The sequence below is a fragment of the Bombus affinis genome, chromosome 4 (genome assembly GCF_024516045.1).
Source record: "Bombus affinis isolate iyBomAffi1 chromosome 4, iyBomAffi1.2, whole genome shotgun sequence".
In the NCBI taxonomy this organism is placed as follows: domain Eukaryota; kingdom Metazoa; phylum Arthropoda; class Insecta; order Hymenoptera; family Apidae; genus Bombus; species Bombus affinis.
In genome coordinates, this window is record NC_066347.1 from 12820870 (window position 1) to 12848157 (window position 27288).

The 27288-nt window shown below is 38.3% G+C and overlaps 1 protein-coding gene and 1 long non-coding RNA gene across 5 annotated transcripts in view; one reads left to right on the top strand and one right to left on the bottom strand.

The window, feature by feature from the left end:
* The window catches only part of LOC126915177 (uncharacterized), a 114151-nt gene extending 93597 nt beyond the window's left edge, over positions 1-20554 (bottom strand). Inside the window, exon 1 of the long non-coding RNA XR_007710054.1 lies at positions 20274-20554. This is a non-coding gene — a long non-coding RNA (uncharacterized LOC126915177). The remainder of the gene's footprint in view (positions 1-20273) is intronic.
* The window catches only part of LOC126915074 (protein O-mannosyl-transferase TMTC1-like), a 269186-nt gene that overhangs the window by 79826 nt on the left and 162072 nt on the right, over positions 1-27288 (top strand). The window contains exon 1 of one of the 4 annotated variants that reach the window (XM_050719430.1): positions 20867-21243. The exons of the other annotated variants lie outside the window; for them this stretch is intronic. The gene's annotated coding sequence lies outside the window, so the exon portion shown is untranslated. Of the gene's footprint in view, positions 1-20866; positions 21244-27288 lie in introns of those variants that run through there. 4 annotated transcript variants of the gene reach the window in all.

The following is a 27288-nucleotide window of genomic DNA, read 5'->3' on the forward strand; positions in this document are numbered from 1 at the left end:
TTTTATTAATTATTACCAATAAAAGCACATTTCTAGTTTTATAGAGACGCGAGAAAACGTTCCAGTGCATCGACGTTTTAGATTAATTTTCCCGAAAGTGGAAGAAATAATTCCGTCGTTTAATTACATAATCGGTAACTTGTCAAAGTATAACGTTACATATACGCGACATCGAGACAGGTTTACAAAATTGTTAATAGCAGTTTCCCACCGACCAATCTGATCGCATCTGTACGAACTTAAAGAGCGAAAACTCAAAAAACGCGATGACGTTGTAGATGGATGATCGTAATATACAAAGGATAAGCTCCAGAAAGGTACAGGATCTAGACTCTTATAAAGCATAAACCCCGTAAGAACTTTCATTCGTGGAACTTTTCCTTTTCTTCGGGACTCTATTATTCCTTTTTCCGTCACATAATACACCGCTGTAACAATAAATTACTCGGTCTAAGGACGAAACTATTACTCATACTCGTAGGGTGAGATGTACAAGCCGATAAGTAGTCCCATGATTTAGATTTTCTGCCGTGTCAGGCGATATAAATAAAAGAATTAGAAAGCATCAAGCGTTACCATGGTTGGCGATTTAATCTGGCCGACCATGGCATTACGTAGTCGCGATAATCGCGACCCGCGTTACGCGTAAATACGCTTTAGTCGCGTGCACATTCGTCCATGTTCTATTCGCTTTTCTGCGTGTCCACGCACAGTCGGCGATGAAAAGGGCGGCAACGGAACATTCGAAACACGTGACGATATAATAATAGCCGACGGCGATGACTGTAAATGTGTTCGTTTAGAACGTTTCGGTGAAATTGTGTAAAACATCGATCGGAAATTGTCCGCACAAAGGAGATGGTCCAGCGTCGACGGAAAGAACGCTTTTTTAATTGGTCGCGATGTTCTGTCGCATCGACGAATCGCTTTGCGCGAAAACGTGGCAAATCTAAAATATTCACACAGCCAGGGGAGGGGCGGCGATATAATAAATGATCGACGATATAGCATAATGTGTCTATGCGCGTTTGTATGTGCTCGATAAGACGGCGCAATTCATTATGGCGTTGATAGCGTACGGAAGCCAGTGCACGATATTATCGAGCACACCAGCCAACATAGATAATATAATTAGAGGAGTTTCAGCAGCTAATTATGTTGCTCGGCTATTTACATAATTAATTAGTAACTCGGCACGATGGACTCGTATTCCAGGCTTCCAAGCCTATCAATGTTGCTGCTTAAGTTACACGCAGTAAATGTTCGAATTTTGTTTCGCGTTTAGCGGCGGTGATAAACTCGCTGAAACGACAAGTTGTGTCTTGTCGTTTATTTTGTTCGTACGTGTTAGAAATTAGAATAAATAAGTAAGTATTCCTATACGTGTTACTTTGTCAAGTTGTTTAACTTATTTGTCAAACTTTCCACTCGTCTCTACCAGCGCAAACTTGGTATCGTGCGAACGAAATGTGTTCTTTGCGATGTAACGGAGAAAATTATAGATTTCACGAAACTCAAGATGACTTTAATTGCGAAAAAAAAAAAAAAATACTTTCGAAATGTTCATTATCGTTAGACCGCGAATATCAGTTTTGTATATTTATGGGAAGTTTGAAAATGAATACGACAATTTCCAGAATATACGTCGTATGGAAAATGGTAGTGCTCGTTATTATATTTAATCTCTGTTGCCAATAAACACGAATCCGAATAAATATCTGCAGTGTAATTATCGTCGTATGTTCTTCGGTCGACGCGGACAAATCTAGTTAACAAATTGTGCGAAACGTGGCTTATTTATCGTGGACTAATTAATTATAGAATTTACAACGTTAATGTAATTCCATTTAAGAAAAGGGTAGCCGAGAAACGAAAACGTAGGGTGCTGGAATTTCAATGTGGAATGGTAGAATTTTCTGCTTTAAAAATTGAGGAATATATAAAGAACTCTTCTCTTTAGCAAGCACTGATTTTACGACATGCGATCGTTAAAACTTTTTTGCTTATTTGAACAAACGGTGCACACCCTGAAACTTCGCAGCTCTTTTTTGCTCAAACAGCTTATTTAAGTAAAAGTGTCTTAATTTTTAACAACTTAATAACTAGCAAGCATAAAGTCGATATACCGGTAAACCTTTATGAAACTCTCGTAACACGCCAATTTTTCTGATAATATTTAACATATTTCTGCATAACGATCTATTCGTGATAAGTTTATGAATTTTAAAAGCAGATCGCTCCGTTATCTTCTATTCTTCTATATTGCAAGCGAATACGATACATGAAAAATAATCGATGTAGCCGTGAATAAACATCACAAAGGAAAGCTTCTGCGCGTTACCCTCGATTTTCTCTACGTAAATAGTGTAGTGTTGTCAAGGCCGGCGTGACATTTTGTGGGGGCGGGTTAAAAAATTTTGCGGGGCCTGAATACACATTCAAATCCTATACTAAGATTTTACAAAGAGGAATTATTTATTTACAAATGCTATTACATATTATATACTTTTTATAAGACGAATATTAAATAATAATACGATCCAATAATAATATTAAATAATTTTCCTCGCTTTTTTCGACGCCAAATATTTGATAACATCATCAAAATCGATTGAATTTGCTACTTCACTTGCTATTGACAGAATAGCCAGAGATGAGTATCTCTCTTGGCTTATCGATGATCGCAGATAATTTTCGTAGACCGCGGGGCCTCTCAAAACGTGGGGCTGGGTTCCGGCGAACACGCTGAACCTGCCTTACAGCAGCCCTGAGTGTTGTTGTACGAGTCAGGATAAGTGTTACATTGTAGGTAGTTTAAGGGAACAGAGCTATCGGTGACGAGAACTGACCGCCGATAGTTTTCTCTTTAGTTTTAAGATCAGCAGGCGATGACGGGCTTAGGCCCAGGTTTTAATAATAAAATAACAGTTCAACTAAAACTAAGTAAAAGGATTAGCAATAAAATAATAGTTCGATCTTCCGTAATAATCCTCCGCTTTATCTATTCTGTACACTAGAAAAAGATTCTTTTTTTTTTAATTTACAGACGATAAACTTCCCCATTATCCTTTGTTCTACGAGCCACTCCAAACAATGTCTGTATACTTGCCTGCACGGTAACTCGATGCTACACGAAGTTGTCTTTTATCGTGTCTAGCTCCTACAACCCTGCACAGAAACTAAAATGTATGTACACAGGCCGTCCCTGTCACGCGAGCGATCTCAAGAATCGATCAGTCAGTCTGGAACCAATGAATAATTACTATATCAACAGTCATGTAAATCCGCCGCAACGCTTCAAGTAACTCGCACAGAATATGCGCATCTTTAACGAGCGTGTCGTACATTCACGAAAAAAGCCGCGGGGAAAAAGAATAAAATGGAACTACCAACATAAAGGAAGCAGCACCATAGTTCCACGAACTGGCGGTCGTAATTTTCCATGCTTCCACGTTCATTTTTATCGCCTGCAACTAGCTACGAGTCCAACGAAATCGGTGTGACCGTTGGTCAAGTCGCGTTACGTCGCGTGATTTCTTCTTTTCGCTCTCGTTCGAAGGGAAGGGGAGGGTGAACCCGGGAAAGGAAGTGGAACTTCCTGCATGCTTACACGAACGAAAGACACGAGAAACACCGTTTCGTTCTCGATGGTCGATTTCGATGGGTCGGCGAAGAGGTCGTAAGAGGCGAGGACCGATTACCGTTTCTACACGCTACCCCTTTTTAGTACGCGTTCGCGATGTTCTCGCGATCAAGCTGCCGATTAAAGAGTAATAACGCGTGTCGGGCTACATTGCCGTCTGCTTTCTGAAACGGCTTATGTGGCTTCTCCTCTCGTCGATTCATTCGACGAGATTGCTGAAACGCGAGCTTTGATCTGTCGCGTATCACCAACAGACTCCTTATGAAAATTTCAATAAAAATACCGACGCAAAGTTGAGACGAAACTTTTCAGGCACGTTCACATATGTGTGATTCTTGTCTAATTCTTATCTATTATAGTTAAAACGTCTTATCTATTATTTCAAGGCTTCTTTGTCTTTCTTCGATCAATTGAAATCTATGATAATTATTAACAGACGGTATAATCTGTTTTAAATATAATTTAGAAAAATGGACAAACTGCTATATACAAAATGTGCGAAACCAAAATGCCGTAATTATCCGATAAATGTAAAAAATGAAGATGTTGATCAACCCACCTCGCACATCGTGCGAACGATGACCAGTTCCAAAAATATAATTTCGTACGGAACAGATAGGCGATTAAACGAAGTTTTTACCAGCCTGTCGAGTATAGACTATCTTTATTTTTTCATATTTATCGATGGAAGTGGAATTTTGTAAGAATTTTGTAACAATCGCTCGTCCGTCTTGTTGACAACTTGTCTGTCGATGCTTTGACAAGTTGTTCGGCGTTATTTCATTATCGGAATTAATGCCAATGTCGATAACGCCTCGTAGAATCTCATGTACAAGTTTCGCGTTCATACATATCGGATAAGATTACCGAAAGTAGCTTAAACTTCTTTGGAAATTTCTCCTAAACGTATTAAGTGTTTCGTAACTTTACAAGTATACTTCCTTTTTTTGCACAGTTTACCGTGACACCTGGATGATTAATCACTTGCGCAGATACAATCTTGTATTCATTAGTGCTGCACACCACGCAAAGCTGACGACAGTTTTGAAATTATTACATTAAAAAGTAAAATCCGCTTTATACCTGTTATACATTTTGAAGAAAAGCGAACTAAAGTGAAACGAAGCGGACGAATTGAAAGGTTTGCGCGCGATACAAAAGGACTTTGGTTCTGTGAATCCGAAACGACAATATTTACATCATTGACGTCATTATCGATTCACGTACTTTGAATACACGTGTGCTGGTTAATGATGCTCTTAATCTTGATCACTAATCACACGCTCCACATCTCGCTAATTATACTGGTATTCGAGATACGTTCGATCGTGGCTTATGTGGGTTTTTCTTCGTTAATGGAGTCCAATTATTTCCATTACACGAATGGAGTTCCGCAGTATCTATGTCAGTCATTCACAATCAAATAGTACGAAAAAAGAAACCAATGGGAAGGTTAGAGTTGAAATTGTATTAATAGGTCGTTATTAATAGTTAAAGTTAGAATCGAAATTAAACTTTTCTTTCAAGATTATCGAATCGATCGAATATCAGACCGCGGATGTTTATATAAATTCGTATTTTTCCGAAGATAGTTTAAAAGATTGAACTTATTCTATGTAGAAATTTGTTTAAATAAATAAGAATTGCTAGTTTTGTGCGTGCGTTCAATTTTCACGCGATATTCTATACGCGATGTGCATCTCAGATTTCGAATTTCATGTTATCCGAAAAATAAATTATATTTCGTGAGACGAATATTATTATAAATTTTTAAGCGATTGTAAACACGTACTGTACGTAATACAGTGAAATTTTATACGGGTACTGAATATTATTATATTTGTATTATACGACAAACTTTACAGTAAGATATCAAAATTAATATTTATCTTTGCGACAAAATAGAATTCTACTGTAAAGTCTGATAGAATCTTTATTGAATACGGCAAACTTTTATATCGATATTAATTTTTACTAAAGCCTTGTTTGATAAATTTTATAGTAGGATATAAAGAACAACCGGTAAACTATTTTCTCTTATAGCAACGCATTTAATTTTGACGCAGCTACTAGATTCTGCGAGATCATGCCACTCATACGCATTCGTATCCTATACGAAGTCACGTGACTGTGTCGCGAAATATTTCAATCTCTGCTGGTTCGTGTGTCCCCGTTTCTCAAAATCGACAGCGCCATCGATTCGACGGAAAATGGGATTTTCGGGAACTCGAGAATATGAACATAGTTCGCTTTATTGTGATTCGATAATCGTCGTTCGTGAATTTTCTGCATTGCAATTCATCGAGTCACGTGTTCGTAACTGTTTGAGAATATTAGCTTCTCTGCTCGGCATCGAAAAGACAATCGCGGCTTTATAGAGATTCATAATGAGACGCGATATTTTTCAATCTACCTGTAATGACTTCTCTTCCTTTTAAGAATAGTTGCATTGTTATTTTTAATGCTGATGCAGCGCCCGGGATTATTCGCTGTTATACTTGGAAACTCGTCGTATTGTCGGCCGCCTCTGAGCGGCCTCTAAGAAGATGATGTTCAGAAAGAAAAAGTCACTCGACGAAACTTCACAACTACTTCAATCGTTCGATGTAAATTGCTTTTGGTGGTCGTGTAACTTGTTTACACGAACTTGAGGAATTTTCTGACGTCGATCGATTTTTAAGAAATTTTATCGTACTTTATTAATGAAACGATATCTCCGCCATAAAATGACATATTCGTAGTTTATTTAAAAAGCCATTAAATATATAAATTTTTCTTTCAAACGTTTGTTATTATTCGTAAAAATATATTCGTCGCGAATTGTTTCGATATTTATATTACGAATCAAATATCCTTCAAGCAGATACCGAAACTGCGCGGTCTGTTTTATAAAATCCCATAAACTTTAGCAGCTTTTATTAAAATGCGTATCTCTGGTTATCACTTGACTGGCACGGTATCACAGTGAAAACACCGGCGCTGGAATAACGACATTCTGCGTGGTCGCGAAATAAATTATACGTGTACATGGCGCGCGCGTGCACCTAGCAAGATAACACGATTATGTCAAAGCACATGCCACCAGGTCCACAAAAGATACGCATCGGCACCAACGACGACGTTATAATGCACAGTACTGGCGTTGGTCTTTTTTCGATCGGTGGTTGCGACATTTAAGCGTAGCTTAGTAAGGCTGTATGTATCTTTATCATGACGTGTGGTTGCTTTCACGGCAATTTAATATTCAAGGTCTAACGGTATCGCTAGGAGAAAGGGCGAAATGATAGATGTATAGGTAGATTACGAATCTTTATGCATTTATGGAGAAGAGTAATGGCGTTATGAAAGATTGATTTATTTTGCAGCATCGCTAAACGAATCATTTTTCGAAATATCGATAGTTTATTAGACGGAAGACACATCTAAGGAAAGTAAATCCGAAAAATCGACTTGAAAGGTTCAAACGGAAAATTGTCAATCATTCAACCATGTATCGATGAAACAATTTGTTTCTTTAACAATTTAGCCGATATCCACTGAGTATCGAGTACTTTTTAATAAAGTATTTACATGCATTTCTTTCTTGTAAAAAGACAGGTAAAACAATTTTTATGACTTGTGTTAAGTAATATAATCCTTTGAATAATTGTTACACACATCTGGTAAATAATTTGCGCGTGAAGTCGATCTTTACGGATATGTCGGAATCGACGACTTTTAAGATGTATAATATCACTATGTATTACCTAGCAAACCGATGATATTATTTCGTGCCACGTATAGGTATACGTCTGATGTATGAAGCGATAGGAAAATTATGAAAACAATGTATAAATCTCGATAAAATATATAAATATCTCGACAGAATTAATCTGATTAACGTACTTGGTTGTTGACTTTCTTGGATAACGGTCCATTAGCAAAATAATCATTCAAGAACTCAGAAAACAAGTCCAACATGTTCAGAAAGCTATAAAATTGTTATTAGGTGAAAGCAACGATCGGCAAGCCGTTCACACCAACGTTGCGAGAGGAGGATGCGTCCGTTGCTAGGTTTTCTTTCGAAGTGGAAAACAAACTCAATGTGTGCAGTTTGACGACTCGAGTAAAGCCGATTTCGACTCTTCCATTCGAAAATATCGCTATTTAATCGTTTGAAAAGTTCTTACGATTTTAAATACTTGGAAAGGCACAAATTGATCGGAACTTCTTACCTCTATCCGAAAGTCTATTAAAATTCTATCAATCTTCGCCACGTTCTTCGCTTTTTTCTGTACCAGTTTCGCATCGTTTTGTTTCTTTCGAACTAAATCCGTTCAAAAGATATAAGAAGTTTTAATGCCATTCGTTGTTTAATAATAATCGATTAAAGTTTGTTAATATCGAAAACTAATTAAGCTCCACGAACTGGTTATCTGGATTAAGAAAGTACGTTCAAAATGACCACATTGCATACATCGACGTACAGGTTATCCAACTTCTGTGTTGGCCAACTTTAACAATTGAAACACAGTGAATGGAAATCCATTTGCATAGAACGATATCACGGTGGAGCAACGTTTCACGAATTTATCAACGCACTTGATAATAAATTTATGACGCCACCGTTCCAGCCATAACTTCACCAGACTCTGAATTCACCTTCGAAGCCTTGTAACCGGCCGATGCCATCTGTACCAAGTAATTGCAAGAGTTGAATATCGGAATTTGGATCTTGCTCGTGAGAGAGATCGAATAACTTGCTGTTTCTACGCGACATCTCCGAGTGAACTTCGAACAGACGGAACTTCGACGCGCTCTCTTCGAGTCGATGCAATTAACATCACGCCTCGGCTTGTTACGAGTAACTACCAGATTACGAAGTTATAACTGTTCGAATTTATGCTTGCTGCGTCCAATCGTACGATACAGGCGCAAAATGCATCGCCAGAAAAGATAGAAGACGTTTATCCTTTAATTAGATAATAACATTTAAACGTAGATTATCGTTTGGACGCAACAATGGACGTGGAAAGGCGTAATAACCGAAACAAAGATGTAATAAATTGAGAAAATGTTGATCGTTAGCCTATGTTAAACGACTAATTTAGACTTTAAGCGAGCATTCTAAACGAGCAAGACGATCCACAGAACAATCGTAAAGATTTGCCCTAACACGCGTGTCCATCGGAGAACGCTCGATAATCCAGCATCAAAGAGGCGTCGTAGATCCCTGATCAACGCGATTATAATTGAAAACAAACCCGTGGCCCCGATAATTATCCGGCTAAATATTTAGCTTGTTCGAGCAACATAGAGCGGTAATTATCACGAACCTTGAGCGGCACGTCGAATCCTCCTATTATCGTCGATTCTCAGCTGGTGTGTCTGTGAAGGCTCAGCGAAATCACGCGCTGCTACGTATGCGTAATAATCGATAATTAGAGCTCTTCCACCCTTCCCCCTGCATCGCTGAAGGATGTCCATTTGGGAAACGCGATAGCCCAGCCATGCCTATTATTATCAGTGCTAATCCCCAGATAACACCCGACATCGGTAATCGTGTACTCGCGTTATTGGAGTTTCTGAGTATTATGAACGTTACACATGATTCTCACTTCCATGGATCTCTCCTTTCGTTTTCTTCCCCCATTGGCACGCCTTCGCCAATCCAAAATTTTCATTCGTTCGTCGAATCGATCAACGATCGCGCATCCTTTCTTAGAGGTTTCCTTCTTGGCCGTGAGCGAATTAAAATTACAGGGCCCGATGCAAGCCAGTGGTAGTTTACCCCGTCGGTGAAACGTGTTCACCACACTGTGAATTATTAACGCGAGCATTTCTCATTTCCGGTGCGCTCATGCGCGACAGAAATTATTGGTGATCTCTGCAGATATATTATGCAGCCACCACGATTTATACGTCATCACGACGAGGATTGTACGGTTTACATCGATCCATCGTGGTAAGCTGTACAACCGTCCTATCTTTTTCAAACCTCCAGTTTTCCCTTGACTCCCTGCCTTCGTCTCGCTTTCTCTTCTTCTGTTCTTTTTTACTCTTTCCTCCGGCTGAAAACTGATACAGGAACGCGGGACAATAACCGTGCGAATCTTAAATAAGCGCATGTATTATTAACGATGTAAAAAGATGGTGCACCGGCGGAGGTTATGCGCTGGTAGTTACCACCGCTGCATGCATCGTGGAGGCGGAGTCGTGCAGGGAATTTCAAAGTCGCTCCAATATTTTTTTTTTCTTTTTTCTTCTCGCGAGATAGCGCGTCGTGGTACTACGCTTAAGGCGAGATGAAAAGATATCTGATACCGTTGCTTGCTAAGATTAGACGTGCAAAGGATTTCATATTATTATGGACGAGGAGTTATGGACAACAGTCGTAAATGAATGGTAAAGAATTATAACTTTTTTTTCGTGATGAAAAATAAAATTTTCAACGGATCTAACGTGCGTTTATAATTCAGAATTACACGTGCTATATTTAAAGAGAAGTCGGAAGAAATTCGTGATAAACTATTAAATCTTCCACCTTTCGCGTTACGTAAATATAATTATTTATTTTATTTATTTATTTCAGTTTTCAATGTTGATCAAGCTGGTTGTCAGAAAGTGCGTTTCTACTATTAAGAATTAATGAGAAAGAAGAACAATTTGTTTCACAAGGTGGGCGTCACCCCAACGTGAAGTTAATGCAATATTTACAACTATTTTCGCGAATTTAAATTGTCAAATTCCATTCTGAATTTTAAGAGGTTCTTTTTGCCACTATCTTATCTTTCACCTAAAATGCACAATTTTATGAAATATGAAAAAAGTTGTCAAAGTAATATATAATTTTTTTTATGGAACAAACATTCCCAAAATGTAATCCGTGGAACGTATATCGGATTTACGCGTTGTTGCACAGTGTTCTGGAATTTGCTTTATTCGTGTAACAAAAATTGTTTCGACTCCAAAGCGTTGCGCTCGAAATAATAAATAAACCTCGCACGACGCCCACTTTTTGTCGTTCAAAATACTGGAATTATTTGTCACGAAAAGAATTACTGCACCGCTTTATACGCCGGTAAGAAATTTCGCGTAGATCGCTGTACGCTTCTTGCGAAATTAAAAAGAACAAAAGGAACGAGCGAAAGCTAATTTTAATTACATATATTTTGATGATTTCCTTAAACCACGCTCGACGCATGTAAGATCGAATGACAAACTAATCAAGATTCCATCACAAAAAAGCACATACAAAACTTAAAATTCAATTATGTTCTTTGCAATTAACGCAAAGTTTAACATACTTCAGAATCTTTACGAGCGCCTTGTAATTTCAAAAAAGGAACAAACCTTTATCCAAACTCGTTTCCTCGACCTTTTTATATTTTCTTAAAAATTAGGAAACTTTTTAACGGAAGGGGAGCGCGGATGGGAAACGACCCGGAGACAGCAGGATTATCAACATTAATTAAGCGTATTAAGCTATCCCCGTATTAAGCTGCTCGAACTTAGAGAAATTTTGCTGTTCTCTCTTTCTTGCGTTCACCGAAAGGCAACAAGTGATGCAAACAAGATATCTGACGACGACACGCAAACGAAAGGAAATCGAAACAGATAGCCTGTTCGAAAAAATAAAAAAAGAAGCAACGGTGGTGAATAAGAAGGAGAAATGAGAAGAGGAACTGGGAACGAAGAAACGATGAAAGAAGCTGTGGAAGCAGGAGCCAATTGCAAAGGGACGAACGAGGCAAGGGGTGAGGCGAATCGAGCTGGATAAATCGGGTGACACGAATCGAGCTCGATAAATCGAGCGACGCCGAGGATAGAAATTTGGGTTAGTTCGGCCGTAAAATACGGCCAACCATCCGTGATGGAAGAACTTGCCGCGGAAAAGTTTTAGTCGCTAATTACACCATTGCGGTGTCTGTGCGCGTTGCAATGTGCGTGTGCATGTAAAAACACCAGTGGAAGGTAAATGGGTGTATTTTCTCGTGGAGAAAAAGTGGACGAGAGAATCCTCTTATTTCGTTCTCGACAGTTGTGACAGCCAGCACCGAAAACGTCGACGTGCCGGACGGACGGACGCGTCGTCGGCGACGCGAAAACTTCCTAGCCACGCCACGTAGAAACGATGTGTCTGCCGCTTTAGTCCCGTCGCGCGCCATAATGACGCCATCGTGAAACCTTTATCGCGCACGCTCGCCTAGATGAGCCGGGGTGTTAGAAAAATGTTTGAAAAGCGTGTACACCTTCGTGTGCGACGAGCCTCCACGAGAGGTTCGCGCGCTAAGAGACGTACGTAGGATGGAATACGTAAGAAGCAGTGGCAGAAGCATAGAGAGAGAGCTATGTGTATCTATATTCACCGTATAGAGTTCATTTGGGAAATATTGCAGGCTTTGAGTTTCGCTAGCTCGGAAATGTTCGATACGTTCGAGTGGTAGGTTGTGTTCTATGGAAAGTATTTTGATACTCCAACCGTGGTACGTATTGTTTCTGTTGAAATCTGATGAAGTTCGAGGTTGATACTATGTAGGTTGCTTTGGAATTACGAGTTAATCGAATAGGATGAGATACAGAGTAATGAAAGAAGCGCGTATTGTTCGATCAACGTTTGCGTGATATCGAATTACGTTTTAATTGGCAAGTGTTACGCGTGCAGATTTTCAGAATTTCTTGACGTTTATGTCGTATTGTGAATAATAATATTAGTATAAGAAGAAATAAAACAACCGAATTTCCGCGTGTAAAGAAATATGTAGTTGGTTACTCAAACTGTTATTGAAATCCCGATGTTATTGAACGAAAGTAGGATATAGTTAAGTACGCAGAAAGAGCATTCGCATCTACAATTTCATTATTACAAATTAATTGTTGGCAAATAATGTGAATGTCGAAATTCTGTATCTTCTTTCAATGCAATCTCTCCTTTTCCATATTTATCCAACTTTATCGATTAAGTTAGCAAAGAGAACTCTGTGATCTCATTCACAATCGCGAAAATAGCTTTGACAGACCCATTGAGAAACAGCTATTATTCTTTCCTCCTAACGGTTCGATTGGGTACCAGAGATTTGTAACCTGAATGATGCTGCTAAAACATTACCCAAGACGCGATTAAAGATAAAAATGGTAACGAGGTAGACGAAACTATTTAACCTACTTGCGTTACTGCTATCTAGTATTAGGGTGCGAGTAATATGTATTTTACAACATTCTTCCATTGATATAACTGTTTAATCCATAGTTATTTATTTTGTAAATTTTCTACGAGGACAAATAATCATCAACAATTTATCATTCATATACATAATTGGGCACAAATGCCGAATGGAAACAACGAATAGATAGATCACGAAATTGTCATACGTCGTTTTACGATTAAACGCTTCTCTAACAATTATACTGTCAGTGTATGTTCACATCATGCAGCACGAGCTGAAACTTAATCGAGGATTACTATCAGAAATAATAATCGTTGAATGATATATGCGATACGTACAATTTATAAAGCGAACTTTTATAAATTCATTATACATGTGAGTCGGCACATGACGATATTTAAATCCATATTTGATATTTTCATATTGTTTCATTTGACGCAAATTCATTAATAGTAGATTTTATAATATTTCATGTTTAATTGAATATGATTTATCTCTATCTAAATATCGAATTTTAAAAATATCTCGCTACACGTTGTTACGATATTTTTTAAACAGCACGAAACGATCAACTTTGTAATCTGAAGATCAGCACGGTTTCGTGAAAAATTGAAAAGTATTATTAATGAAACTACGAGTTGTTTGCGTTAATAAATTCTCTAGTAGTACGGTAACAAGTTTGACAATAAAATTAGAGAAATTAGAAAGCTATGTATCTAACTATCCTGTTTGTCGTAAAATAGTAAAATTGTAGAAAATAGCTTAATAATCTGCAACTTGTAGCATGTCAATCCACGAATATTATTAGTCGCTAGATTACTGTGTGCAAGAGCGTCGAAAGAAATTCGTAGAATTTGTTTCAGCCACAGATTTTTCATCATCACGATCAATTTTTGCAACGTGTAGCAATTACGTAAACAACATCGCAATTTATGAAAGCAATAATCATTCCGTTTTCTCGAGTGCTGCACGTCATGTTTCCAGCATCGTGACTCTGATATATACGGATAAATTACAGCGTGTGGCTTGTTCGTTTCACTTTTGTGACCCGTCTACCTGACACCGTTACACCGTAAAATGTATGACGTAACTTGGTATTAGTTTACGGCGGACTTTTACGCCACGAAACGTACAGGTTGTTACACCTTGAAATATTCAGCGGGATGACGATTTCAGGCGAAATTCACACATGCAAATACGCGGATGAAGCCGCGAGTTGGATGTCGTTTCACGCAACATCTGCGGCAATGCTAACTGTTCTAACGAAAACGTACAAGGTTTCCGTGACTATACCAACAGCTAAAGCCAGAGGAGAGGGAGAAAGGGGAGGGCAGGGATGTTATATCGACACGGTACAGCAATTTGCCATCGACGACATCCTCGAGGATCCCTCGATATGAGATCGTCTCCTCGACCTGTCTTCGCAACGTGTCCATAAAACTATCGTCTACCTTTCCGCTGCTTTTCTTTGTCCCTTTGTCCCGTCTGTTTCGTGGTAACACGTGTAAAATCGAACGGAAAGATATCTCGTTCTTCCTTGTTATTCGCCGGCTGCGTAAAAGCGCAACATTTGTAAAGTTTTTGCTTGATATTCATCGTCCGGCTTCTGCAAGATGGATACGCTAGAGAGGAAATCGTAAGATAAAATGGCTGACAGATGTTGAGAATATGGAAATTTGAAGTGTAAAGATAACATTATATTTTAATGACGATGATGATATTACAAGAAGTATTTAGGACGAATTTTATTACATATATATCAGCTATGTGAAATTCTAGTAATTCTTTTCATGAGATTCTTGTATCTCAGATGTTTCTATAATGTTTCTAAAAGAATGGCGATTGTTCGAAAACTAGTTGATAATCACTCGGATATTTTATTGATACATTCAATTGTTCCTTCGATGAAAGAAACATGACGTTATTTTAAAAGATACGCGAGAAAGATGTTGGTACAGCTAGAATGAAAAATGATACACACAATTCAAGACTAATAGGAAGCAGTATAGAAGAAAAAATTCACCGAATGATATACGTTCCTCTTATATGCGTAATAAATTCTTCATAAAATAAAATTCCTACTGTAATTCGAGTTTCCTGCTTTAATAACTCAAGTTTTTCAAGAACTTTAAACTAGAATTTTCTGAACGACGTGAAGAGAAGGACGCGACTGAAAACCCGGTGGTAGTCGAAAAAATTTTAAACGTGATAATCCTGAGAAAACGGGTGCTCGCGCAATTCTTCCTGCAGAATTTTTACTATCCTACAGTGCTACTCTTAGTTTCTTTCAGATGGCTGAGAGAGCTTGTCCGCCAGGTAAAACGCAGGTTTACGGCACGCAGTCGTGCCTTGTGTGCTTGGCCAAGGTACACAAGATGGATATTTTCGTAGAACGGGCGTTCTGAGACAATACGAGACTCTCGAGACGAGAGGACTTCGTCAGTCTTCGCATAATGAGGCTGGCCTTGTTCTACTCTTCCATGCTGGAGCACGCCGATAAGGGTGTCTCTAGGTAGCCGGCTGGACGAAGGTTCAGCGACGAGAAGGCGAAGAAGAAGTCGCGCGGCACAAGTATCTAGCTAAGAATATAGCCGATCCTGAGATCCTCTAACTTAAGTCATTAATTATAAAAAAAAATATCGTAGACTGATTTTGTGTTCCTGTCAACTATATTTGCATTATAGTAACGTGATTTACACCATACTTTGGAAATCTTTCGATATATTAGCACAAAGTTAATTTTATTGTAAAAACTAACGGGTATAGAAAGAAAATATAATGTCTACTATTCGATACTCTTTTGTGTGTTATATAACATTTTGGGAAACGATGAATAATGCAACCGAATATAGTACCTCAGAGATGTATGTAACTGTAAATAAGGAAAATACAGCAAACAGAAAGGGAAGTCTCTGGAATTTCTTCGTACATTTATAAAAATTCTCTCTCGTTCGGGACAGAAAAGCACGTAAATTTCTTATTTCATTTTAAGGAGCGAAATCAGTAGGAAAACGTAAATTGCGGAGAAATTCTAACGAGAACAAGACAAAAGTGCTACTTTATCGAATTTATCTTACCATATAACGTAGGGATTTTTCATTCTTTTGCGAAGAAATTAATTTACCTCTTTTTGAAACATTAACAACGAAGAGTAGAAACCTTTTCCATTAAAGATTTCGACGACTTTATCATTCAAATAGTATCTCCTATTTCGATACGATCGGACAATTTTCGATCAATTAATTTTTTCGCGTGAATGTCGTCTCTTACAAAGCTCAGCTTCACAGGTTTGCTTATTGTTATTTAATCTTCTGTTCATTTTCTGAGACGCCTTTTGACCCATTGAACGAACAGCAAACGATTCATTGGCGCACGAAGGACTTAGAAGTTTATCCCTTGGGGCGAATAACCTGGGAAGTAAGGAGAGATTTCCAGGAAAGATCGGAAGGATTGTATCGAAGGCAGTTTCCAGAGGGTCGAAGGATTGTATCGAAGTTTTTACTATTGCAGAGAGGAAGTCGAGTGTTCGGCATCTCCACATTGTCGTTTTGTAGGTCAAGAGAGGAATGAGAGGAAAAACCTCACCACGGTCTCATAACTTTCGCCATTAGCTGTATTGTTCCGATTCTCGAAGTTGTTCCACCGTTTACTATGAAAATACTGTTTCTCGCGTGGATCACATTAGCATTCGTTTTCCATGTTTCGATTATTTCGTCGAATCACGAATTCACTTCGCTGCACTGCTTTCTTCCATCTTGCTCTCCCGTTTAAGACCACTGGCGATATTTTTACAAAGCAGTTTGCTTAATCTTAAGAGAAAATGACAAAACTTCTTTACAAATTCAATTTTGCTTACATTTTTTACGTTACTTCGTAAAGACTGAGTTCTTACTTTTTAGTCTTCTCGCGATTCAACGTAAATCTTGATTACGAGTCGGTCAACTGCGAATTCTTAAAATCAGAATATATAATTTGTACAAACGTGAATCTTTATTATGCTGCCAATCTTTCGTCGTTGATGTGATATTAAATTTATATAAAGAAACTTTGAATCCCTTGGATTATGGTGGCCAATAAAAGTTATTTACGATTCATCTAATATACATATAGTCGAGAAAGAGAATTACAGAATGATTTTAAAGTTGCTGGTTGTAGTACAAACTAAAACTTCTAACTAATATAAACGTCAAAAGGAAGCGACAACACGTAGAATATTATTATTAGGGATTCTGTTGTCTACGCGAGTTTAGAAGCTTATGGCGAAAAGCTCTCTGTCCCTACTGCAAATTCCTTCGTCACACAGTGCTATAAACGAAAACGCTAACTTCCAAAACACGAGTAGCTACGTTAATTGGTTTGTACGAGTATAGCAACTGAACGAACGATCCGTCACTGTAAAATTGAACGCGCACGAAACATGTTAATCTCTGAAAACACTTCGTCGCGATGTTAAGCGCTTATTCCGCAAAGCTGCGGTGCAATTTTCTTCTTGGTCGTTTTATCCCTCCTGTTTCCTCGTCGAAAGTAACAATATAACTTTCCCAAGACAAGTGACGGGTGTGTCTTGAAAGTGAAATAAGGAAAATAGGGAAATTTTTTCCTCCGTCGTTCCTTCTTCTTGTTTTTCTTTCCTTTCTTGGCCTGCTTCCGGTACGGAATAAGACGGTTAGAGGCGACACGTCCCTCTCTCAGGCTGACACAGCGCACTTCGCCAGAAGTTCCGTTCGGAATTTTAAAACGCCCGCGTCAAGCGAGCGAATAGTTAGGTCAACCGGGTAACTTGGAAACTCCGGAAAAAATTGAAAATCTTTTAGCGCACGTTTATTGTCTCTTCTCTCTCGCTGAGGATGTGTCGTGAAATTTTCGTTCGTCTAACCGTCGACAATCTCACATGGTTCAAACTTTGTGCTCAGTTGATGCAAACGAGGAATGCGAATTTTACATTTTCATTTCACGTTTTTCCCTTGTCCGTTCCTATATACATATATTCCTTAAATTATTATTCTTTCTTATAGCTTTATTTATCGTTATATCATTGCATGATTACGCTGACACTGACTATGCTGATACTTTTTGCCGACTACCTAATTTATCTACTTTATCGATAATTTCAACTACTCCGAGAACGAAAGACGATTTATCTACTTTGTATTCTGCTCATAGCAAATAGCAAATACACTCGCATATTACACGATACAAACAACAAAGTTATTTTACTATTCGCGTCTCCAATTAATGCTATAGCTCTTGAGTTCTCTGGAACCACCACCAAACGACTCAGGGTACGGTGACAGCGAACAATTGGAAACGTGTTCACGCCGACTGACCTTTTCCCGAAATTGCACGAAATCTATCCTGAATAGGGGTTAGTACTGTTTCCACGTTTCTCCATTGTCCTACAATACCCGGTGGAACTAGCACGATCTAAGAGGAGGGATAAAGAAAGAGAAAAGGCCGGTCCGACGAACTTATCGTCCTGGTTAGCTTTAAATGAAGGATCTCGGTTGGTTCACGATGGGTCGTCTCTCCTCGGGGCTTCGTCATATCTGGCCTGGAAATGTATTTCAATCCGCTAGAAGATACTGACCGTCTCCTCTATTTCATATGGATGTTTCTTCATCCCAAGCGACGCAGGAACAGGGATTGGTAGGTCATGCTGGTATACGCAGAAGCGTTTAGTTCAAGGCGTCACTTTATTCCTTAAATACCCAAAGGTATTCTACCCACGGAATTGTACATCTTTTTCTTCTTTTCGTCGCTAAATAGCCCTGGATATCTTGCGAGGATAGAGAAGTTAGCCTGCCCTCGTCTCTCTTCAACCCATCCTGTCTTTCCTTTTTTTTCTATCTTTCGTTTTTCCTTCTTATTCTTCGTTCTCTTGCTCGCAAAGCAATTTATACGCGCCTCCACCTTGCAAACAGCCAACCATTACTCGAGGACGATAAAGCTTCCCGAGCTTTGCGAACACGTCCCGGCTTGCATGCACGAGACCGAATTCTCTCTCTATCTTGTTTTCTCCCTGTCTCTGTCTCGACGATTTATGTCGTTCGTAAGTTAAGAATCGCAAGAGAGAACCAAGGAGAAATTCGTTCGCGTTAATTGCCATGTACCAGGCACCTTCGACGACTCTTGTTAACGTTCGACTCGATCGTTAGATTGGAAACGTTATTTCTATTGGCCAGCTAATTGACGACCAGTGCAAGTACAGTCGGTTACAAAAGTCTATATACATCCTTTGATTTTATGAAATTTTGTCATTTCCTGGATTTCAAACAAGCGTAAAGTGTTTGAGACGATTGATTTCGAAATTGCTTTCTTGTCCGGAGTTTTGTGATCGATTCCTGGAAATTGGTTGGTATACATTTGCTCTTGAAACGAAAATAGTTAGTAACACGCGAGAAAATAGTTAGTAAGGTTAAAAGCTGCGATGAAAATTTCTTATAGACCTATAATTGCATAGGTGGAAATTTCTCGCTTGATACGCTATAATCTCTTCTATAATTAAAAACAGCTGATCACATAGCAATTTTTAGGAATGAAGAAGTCTACTATGCGATATATTTTATTTTTATTATTTTATTATATCCGTGTTTTATACGTGTTTGTATGAAATTGAGCTTACAGCAGGAACATATAGTGACGTTATCCTGTGAATTAATTAAATCAGAATTGGACACAATGTAGCTAAATTTCCCATTAATTGCTTTTTCATAGCCACCCTAATGAATTCATTCAACTAGATATGAGATTTATATCCTGTTACATTAAACGCAAATTGCGTAACGCTATTAAGTAAAGAAATGGCGCGACATAAAAAGGCAACGCGTGTCTTGAAATGCTAATATCGAGAATAAAAGGGAATATTTAACTTGGCTACACTGCTCTATTGAAATTATAAGGAAAAGAGTCATTTATGATCTCATTCACGATCGGAGAAGTACGCTCGAATAATTATTTAATCTCGCATGTCATATAATTCGAATCTTCAATCTCAATTATCAATTATTAGAATCACGGCCATTCAATTCGAATAATTTTTTTCCTCAACGTATAAAATTGTACATGTATCGAATTTTCTTTTGCTCTCAAACGTGCTTGCTATCAAAATACTTTACTGTTTGTGAACATTTTGTACACTAACAGAGATAAAAGAAACTTTTCAAATTAATTCTCCGTTGGCGAGCTGAACAAGCATATTTATATCCACGTTTACCGTTTTTACCATTTTATACTTTCAAAGAATCTAGAAAATTTCTGGAATACTATAGCTTTTATTACGCTATACAATAAATTTTTAAATGAAATGTTCCAGAAGTTCTCAAGAAAAATAAAATTCGCTTCGAAGGAATTCACGAGCGAAATCTCGTCAGGTTGCCTACGGAGGGTTAAGCATCAAACTCTATTGAATTCAGCCATCGATGCTATAAAAATACAGCTGAGCACATAAATCAGCTTTTTCGTTTTACAAAACAACAAGCACTTACGATCTTTTCAAAAATGCCATAAGAGTTACGATCGCTCGACGAAGGCGAAGAATGGTAGAAGTCTTTCATTTCAGGAAGCTTTCCATCGTGAATGGAAGTTGTCGTCGAACTATTGCCAGTCCTTTCAGGAACGGTTCGTATTTCACCATTTCCTCACAGCGACGTCTCATCGATGCTGCGCCATCTACGCACGCGATAGAAACAACGCGCGAACAGAACATACGCCGCTGAATGTTCGACGCTTCGACTGATTGCAACTTTACAGCCTCTGACTCGATAAAATTCACGTCGTAAAGTTAAGGCAGCAAGGGTAAAAAAGGAAGGGAAAAGCGAGAAACGGATCAGAGGAACGAGAGAAAGAGAAAGAGAGAGCGAGAGAGATGTCTCCGTCGAGAGGAAGGGAGCGTGAGAGGGGGAAATTTGAAGCGCATCGCGTATGCATACGCTCGTAAATCCGCGGTAGGTGCGTGCACTTCGGCTTTATGAGTCGTGGCTTGATTGTAAAACCAGCGTTAAATCAGAAGCGCGTGATACTTTCGTGTCGTTGCGAATGGAAACTGAATAATCACGGGCTTACTCGAGTGCCTTCGCGCCACGAATGTCGAATGCGTAGTCTGTATTGCGACGAACGGTCGTACACAATATACACACCGCTCGAACGTGTTTATATCGATGCCTTGTTTATTTTGCTGCGCCACCTATATCTTCCAAAGACGCCAGTCGCTCTGCGCAATTAAGAGTGTGCGTTCAAAATCCGTTTGTCTCGCGTACGTTGACGCGTGTTTCGTGTGTTTTACGTGGTTTTATAGATACTCTATTCGTCAGAACACGCATATGACCGACAAGCGGCTTTTAAGATACGAATATGTGACGCGAAGATAGTTTTACGAAGAAAATTAACTTGTGCAGTGTGTATTACGTTTGACAGACGACGATGAGCTTCGTTGTTCTTCTATCGAGCAGTGCTTGGGTAAGTTTTTTTCATTTCGATTGATTTAATCGAGAACGAGAAAAGTATAATATTTCATATTAGTTTTGTCTACTTTCGCATATGGCTTTAGACTGCGACAGCTTGCAGGTTACCATAATAGGGTTAGGTATCGAGTTAGGTTAATAATATCGTATTAGAAGCGTTTGTCTTTAAGGAACAATATTGTTTTTCGATTTTGAAATACAAACAGTTAACGCTAGTGATTCTAAATTAATGAATTAAATGATGTTTTAAATCGAGTCAGATATTTCATTCTTATATGCCATTACAAATTATAACCTCTTAAATTATCAATCAGTCGTTTTGCGTCGACCTTATCGTAATCGTTTGTAATCGATAAATAAATAATCAACGATTTGTATAAATTACAACGAATAAATAGCAATGATTTCATAGAAAAATTGTAAATTGGCAAATCAGCGTGCAATTATTTTATGTCAACGTTATCTTAACTGTTTCTAATCGATAAATAATTAATAAACGATCTATATAAATCATCATTTTATACGAATATAAATAACAACGAGTTAAGAGAAGTAACTAATCTTGCTACATAAACGAAGTACACGAGAAAGCATCAGAATCATCAAAACGTGAATCACGAAAAACTAAAACTAAAAATTGTTTCACGCACTCCGCGGTAATTAAGAAAGGAGAGAAGTGTACATTGCCCGAGGAAACTTCCACGAACATTACTCAACGCGTCTCCTCTTTCATTCTCTTTTCACCGCACTCGCAAATACAGGACTCGTGCACCGGCAAGAAAAGAATGATTAAAGCCCGAACATTTCCTCCGCTTTCGAGACTAACCAAAGAATAGCGTTCTCAAAAGCAGTGTAAGCAATCTCGTCCGTGCCGTAAATTCCGTTCAATTTATCGTGGTGGCCGTGGGCTGGCGCTTTCTAACGCGATACTCGTTGCTCCCGGGGTGTTTCTTATTTTTCACGGGCCGCGACCTTTCCGCCAATAAACAACCAAATTTCCATTACACCGGTGGAAACAACTACGAAAACGGGTAGGAAGGATATAAAGCGCGAAGCGAAAAACCGTGAGCCTGGATAACGGTAAGGCAGAGAGTTCTAATTTCGTTCGCTGGCTCATTGTTCGTTATCATCGCGCACTTCTTCTTCCGGTGGAAAATGCGAGATCGTTCGAACGTCGTGTTTAATGCCGGGGTCCCGGGAGAAAACCGGGAACGTAATTAATCTCGGCTCCACGAGCAGCCGCCGGTCTCGTGCAGTTTCGTGCAGCACCCTGCCGTTACAACTGTAACGATCGTGGCCTGAAACGAGCGCATCCTGCGCTTCACGCCTCCACGAAACAACCGGCAGCCCGAAGCTACCGTTCGTACGGCCCTTTCGTGCACCGTTCTCAACCGAGAAGACCGGATCAGCCCCTCATAAACTGTCCCTCCTTTCTTTCTGCGGCTGATTGTGTCGATAAAAAGAGCTACGATTAATTCTTTCGGTGTGATAAGTAGCTGGTGTTTTCTGAGACGTATGTATTATACGATTCTTCTTCCTTCTTCGTGGTTATCGAGGTCGCGTGGATCGAACGTACGACGAACAGCGTTATTATGCGTGGTGGAATTGTTCGGTGATCATAGAAATTGTATAATTGTAATTACTCGATGATTTTGCAAATTGGACAATTTTAGACATTAATTTCAGCTTCTCTGTTCTCCTTCCGAGTGAGATTGTATTTAAATGGTCTTGTGGGTAGAGATCTTAGGATTGAGTGCATCCACAAAGCAGTACGGTGGATAATGAGAAAGTTTATGTCTGTAACTTTTCTTGGGTTATCTTTGTAACTTGCTTTTTTATGAAACTATTGCATTTAAATGAATTATTCTTTAATGACTTTATTTTCTATTTGATTAAGAAATAATTCGAATATCTTAAAATGATCCTTCAAAGGAATCCTTCATTATTATTATATTGATAACATTGATATTGAAAATTTGTGAAGTCTAACTTCTGAAGAATAGAACGATCTAAGTAGGTTAGGTTATCCTATTCTTGTTATCTGCTACACGTTCTACGATTTTGGACTTCAAAGTTTTCTCGAAAAGTTGGTACAGCTGGTACCGCAAATAAAGATTTATCGGACTGATACGGTTATCTAGGCACTTCAGAAGAAAAAGGTGCAGGAACGAATGTCGGGATAGAATATGTAGGTATAAAAAGAACCAATGGAACCATCTTGCCGGACCGGAACTCGAATCTTTGAATAGTGCAACCTTCCAACTTATTGAGTTATCTGATCCGTCAGCACATTTTGCCTTCGCTTTATTCTCATATGCATTCTGCATTATCGTTCGAATAAATGTGTGATGATTCTAAAATTTCTAAAGAACAAAATTCTTTTTCTGTGTCAAGAATCTACTATTAATACAGAAGAACCAGCATGTTTTATTAAAATTATGGCGCATACTTTTTGAAGAGTTTAACCTTAATTATGTACTCTAAAAACAAAAAGCGTAATCGATCGGTTGTATTTCTAAAAAACTCAAGCAACATTTACTAATACTACTATGAAATACTACATACACTTCTGAATATTATATGAATAAAATTTATCATAATTAATTTAATATTGGAGAAGTAGTTAGTTGGTATTAATCAAGTTAATCGAAAAATAATTTCAACCTCATCGTTCTTTTCGATTCAACTTTCGGTAACTGTCCATCGCACTCGCGTCAAAAGAGTTACAAATACTTAGGATCGAATAATTTGACCATCATACAATTACAATCCTGTCGAAGCGTTTTCCCGTTAATTGTTTACACGCCGCGCGAATACCAAATTAACTTGGCGACGATGTGTGGTTTCCGCGGCGACCGCGATCATAGTAGTCGGACGAGCTCGAATAGATTTCGCTGATGCAATTGTTGGTAGGCACGAAATATATCTATAGAAAATTTGCAGGCTCGTTAACGTTTAATATTGAGAATTATTGGTCTGGCCGGAAACCGATGAATAGGACCCTGCTCATTCATGCTCGCCGTTCGTCGAACACATTGTTGTGTAATTAGTTTTAACTTCGTTAAAGAGCTATACCCGCTGCTTTATTTCCCACGAATTTACCTGCGTAGTAGGTAATTATTGGTAATGAAGGCCGGGAAAACAATGAGTGGCTATAAAGGAATTTTTGTTTTCTCTGATATCTGTTTTTAAATACGCAACTTGAAATCGAACATGATCGATATCTCACCAACTTTTAATACGTTTTCCCTATGTGTATGCTATGTATATATTTTCAAATTTTCAGTGTCAAATACTCAATTGATTTCTATACATAATATAAATTAATATTAAAAGTTGAAGGATTATAATTTTATCGTATGGGTGGGTACATTAGGTAATTATACGTGTTCGTTGTAATCGACTTTTTCATTGTAATAAAATATTCGATAAAAGAGACGAAACAATCGTTGCGGTTAAATGATAAGCGTACAACTATCAGCTTTCGTTTAATGGCACATTTTCCAAAGGTTGAGGCTTTCCTCTTTCATAATAACGTCCCTCTTTACGAATTGAAATCTCACGATGCGACCGATTCAACGTGGAAACAATAAGCGCTCGAATGCTGTCGATATCATGAAAAGCGAATTGTGATTATTTCACAATGAACGATGTTTCATTCGATTTATGTCATTTTTTTTTCAATTGTACGCGACCGCGCGTACACGTTTCCCCTTGACAGCAAATATTACATGAATAATCAAGTTCGTGAAGTATGATGGGGCTTTTAAAAATCGACCGTTTTCGGTCGAATCATGCATGAAACACGTCGAATCGAAAAGAGAGGCGGGTGGGAAAAAAATAGAACGAACGTGACGTTTCTTTAACGCTTATTCTTCATTACTTACGGTGAATTTAACGTGGGTACGCAACAGAGCATTCTGACATAAAAAAAAAGATATAAAAAGTATAAAGAGCGTTTTACACACTTTTTTCGAGTCGTAATTCCTTCGATAAAAATGTATCTGGGTTAAGCACGGAGGACCGTTTTATATCTTTATCCTCCAACGTGCCGTAACATCAGAAATTTTATCACCGATTGTTCTTCTTCGGCTTAATCTGCATAATTAATGTAGTTTCATCTTCTCGCCTTGTAGCCGTATCACATTATGGCGCGTTTCATTTCGATTCAGTTACTTTTTCTCTGTGAAACGAAATAGCGGCAATGACGTGTTAAATAATTTAAACTGTCGCTTTCAAATAAATCCTTTTCGTATCCCGTTATACTGAAAGTACGTTAAATTTTGAAATACATATTGCACTTTATGTTTCATTTATTGATAATGACAGTATCGGGAATTGATGAATTTCATTGAATTACATTTCATTATTTCAATTTTCAATTAAGAGCGATTCAAATATGTCCAATTTATTTCTCATATTTTAATATTTAAAATCTTACTTTCACTGTAAACAAATGTGATTTCAATCCTCTAAATAATGATATTCTACGATATATTTATTAAAATTCGGTGGTAAAAACCGGAATTTTAAATATCAAAGTAAATTTCAACAAGTAAAAATTCGTTTGCGAACGAAACTTTGCAACAACTGGCCAAACACGTTCGCCTCTCAAGTATTTCACAAACATGCAGAAAAAAGAACCACGGTAAAACTTTCGCGTACTACAAAAGAGTTTACGTAGGAATAAGAAATGCGATGGTATCAGCTTCTTCTCTGTAAAATGTTCCATAATATATCAATTCGAACTAAGAAGCAACTATCCATTGAGTAACAGTATTTAATCAACATTTTGCGACTCGACGTACAATAGGAAATTATTATGGCAACATTATGCGAGAAGCTATTCGTAGGATAGTACAGAGTCTGGTAATTACCGTTATTTACCTTTTTGCCACGCCGCATCGGTTGTAGTCTGCTCCTTAACGAGGCATGTCACGAGAACACGTTCGATCGCAGGGTTAATTTGGACGCAATGAAACCAAAGCCCGGGGCATTCTACGATTGCATCTCGATACGATCGTTATAGGATGAGCTCTATGTCGGATTTTCGCTTAGCGATATCAGGCCTACCTCCGACGCCATTGATCAGTGGCATCGTTCCAAATTACCCTTTAAACATCCATTCGCCGACGCGGAATTGTTCACTTTTCTCGATCGGTCGATCAGTTTTTACGTGCCGGCATTGCAGACGCGACTGACGTGTAATTTCTCTTGACATTTCGCCCCGATTTCCGGCTGCAACCGTGCCGCGAAAAAAAAAGTAACAACGAGAGTTCGTCCAAGTTCTACTGCATGAAACACAATAGCGCATACTTTCTGTCTCTCCATCTGTCTTTCTTTCTCTTTCTACGAAACCCTCTTTCCTCGACAGCACTTTCAATCCGTTTGATTGAACGAAATTCGGATCGACGCGGAGACAGACTAGAAAAACTCATTTTTGATGCTTGGCTCGAAGAACCGATGGTAGGGAATTTTGGAAAAAAAAGGGCACGCGGATAGTCCCGATGCAAAAATCATGATCGGTCGGCGAGACTTGCAGCAATTTGTTGGACGCATATATGGGACGAGGAACGCGAAAACTGTGACGAGAGAATATTTTTGAAAATATTGCCGCTATAGGAAAATGTTATTGGACGGTACTGAAGTGCCTTAAGCGATACATTTTTTGTTTTATTTTAAAGGGAAAATTCAGTTTTCTACGGGTGAAGGTTTTAATGGAAAATTCGAAATCATTGTGGTTTCTGTTAGCCGTAACATAATCTTGTGTTTTGCAATTTATAAGATTATCAATTAACGAATCGTTAATGGTGATACGTAATTTATATATCAAATCACATTTATCTTAGTATTTTTATACTTAGTATACGTATAATTTTTATATTCCACTACTGCTGCATACGTCGAAGAAGAATAGACAGTTTTTCATCCATTAGGGCTTCTATCAATACGTGAAAGCTCCATCGAAATAATTTAAGAATGTTTGGAATAGTCTTCGTTCTTTCATCCAGTTAAAAGATAATTATATTTCATAAATTAA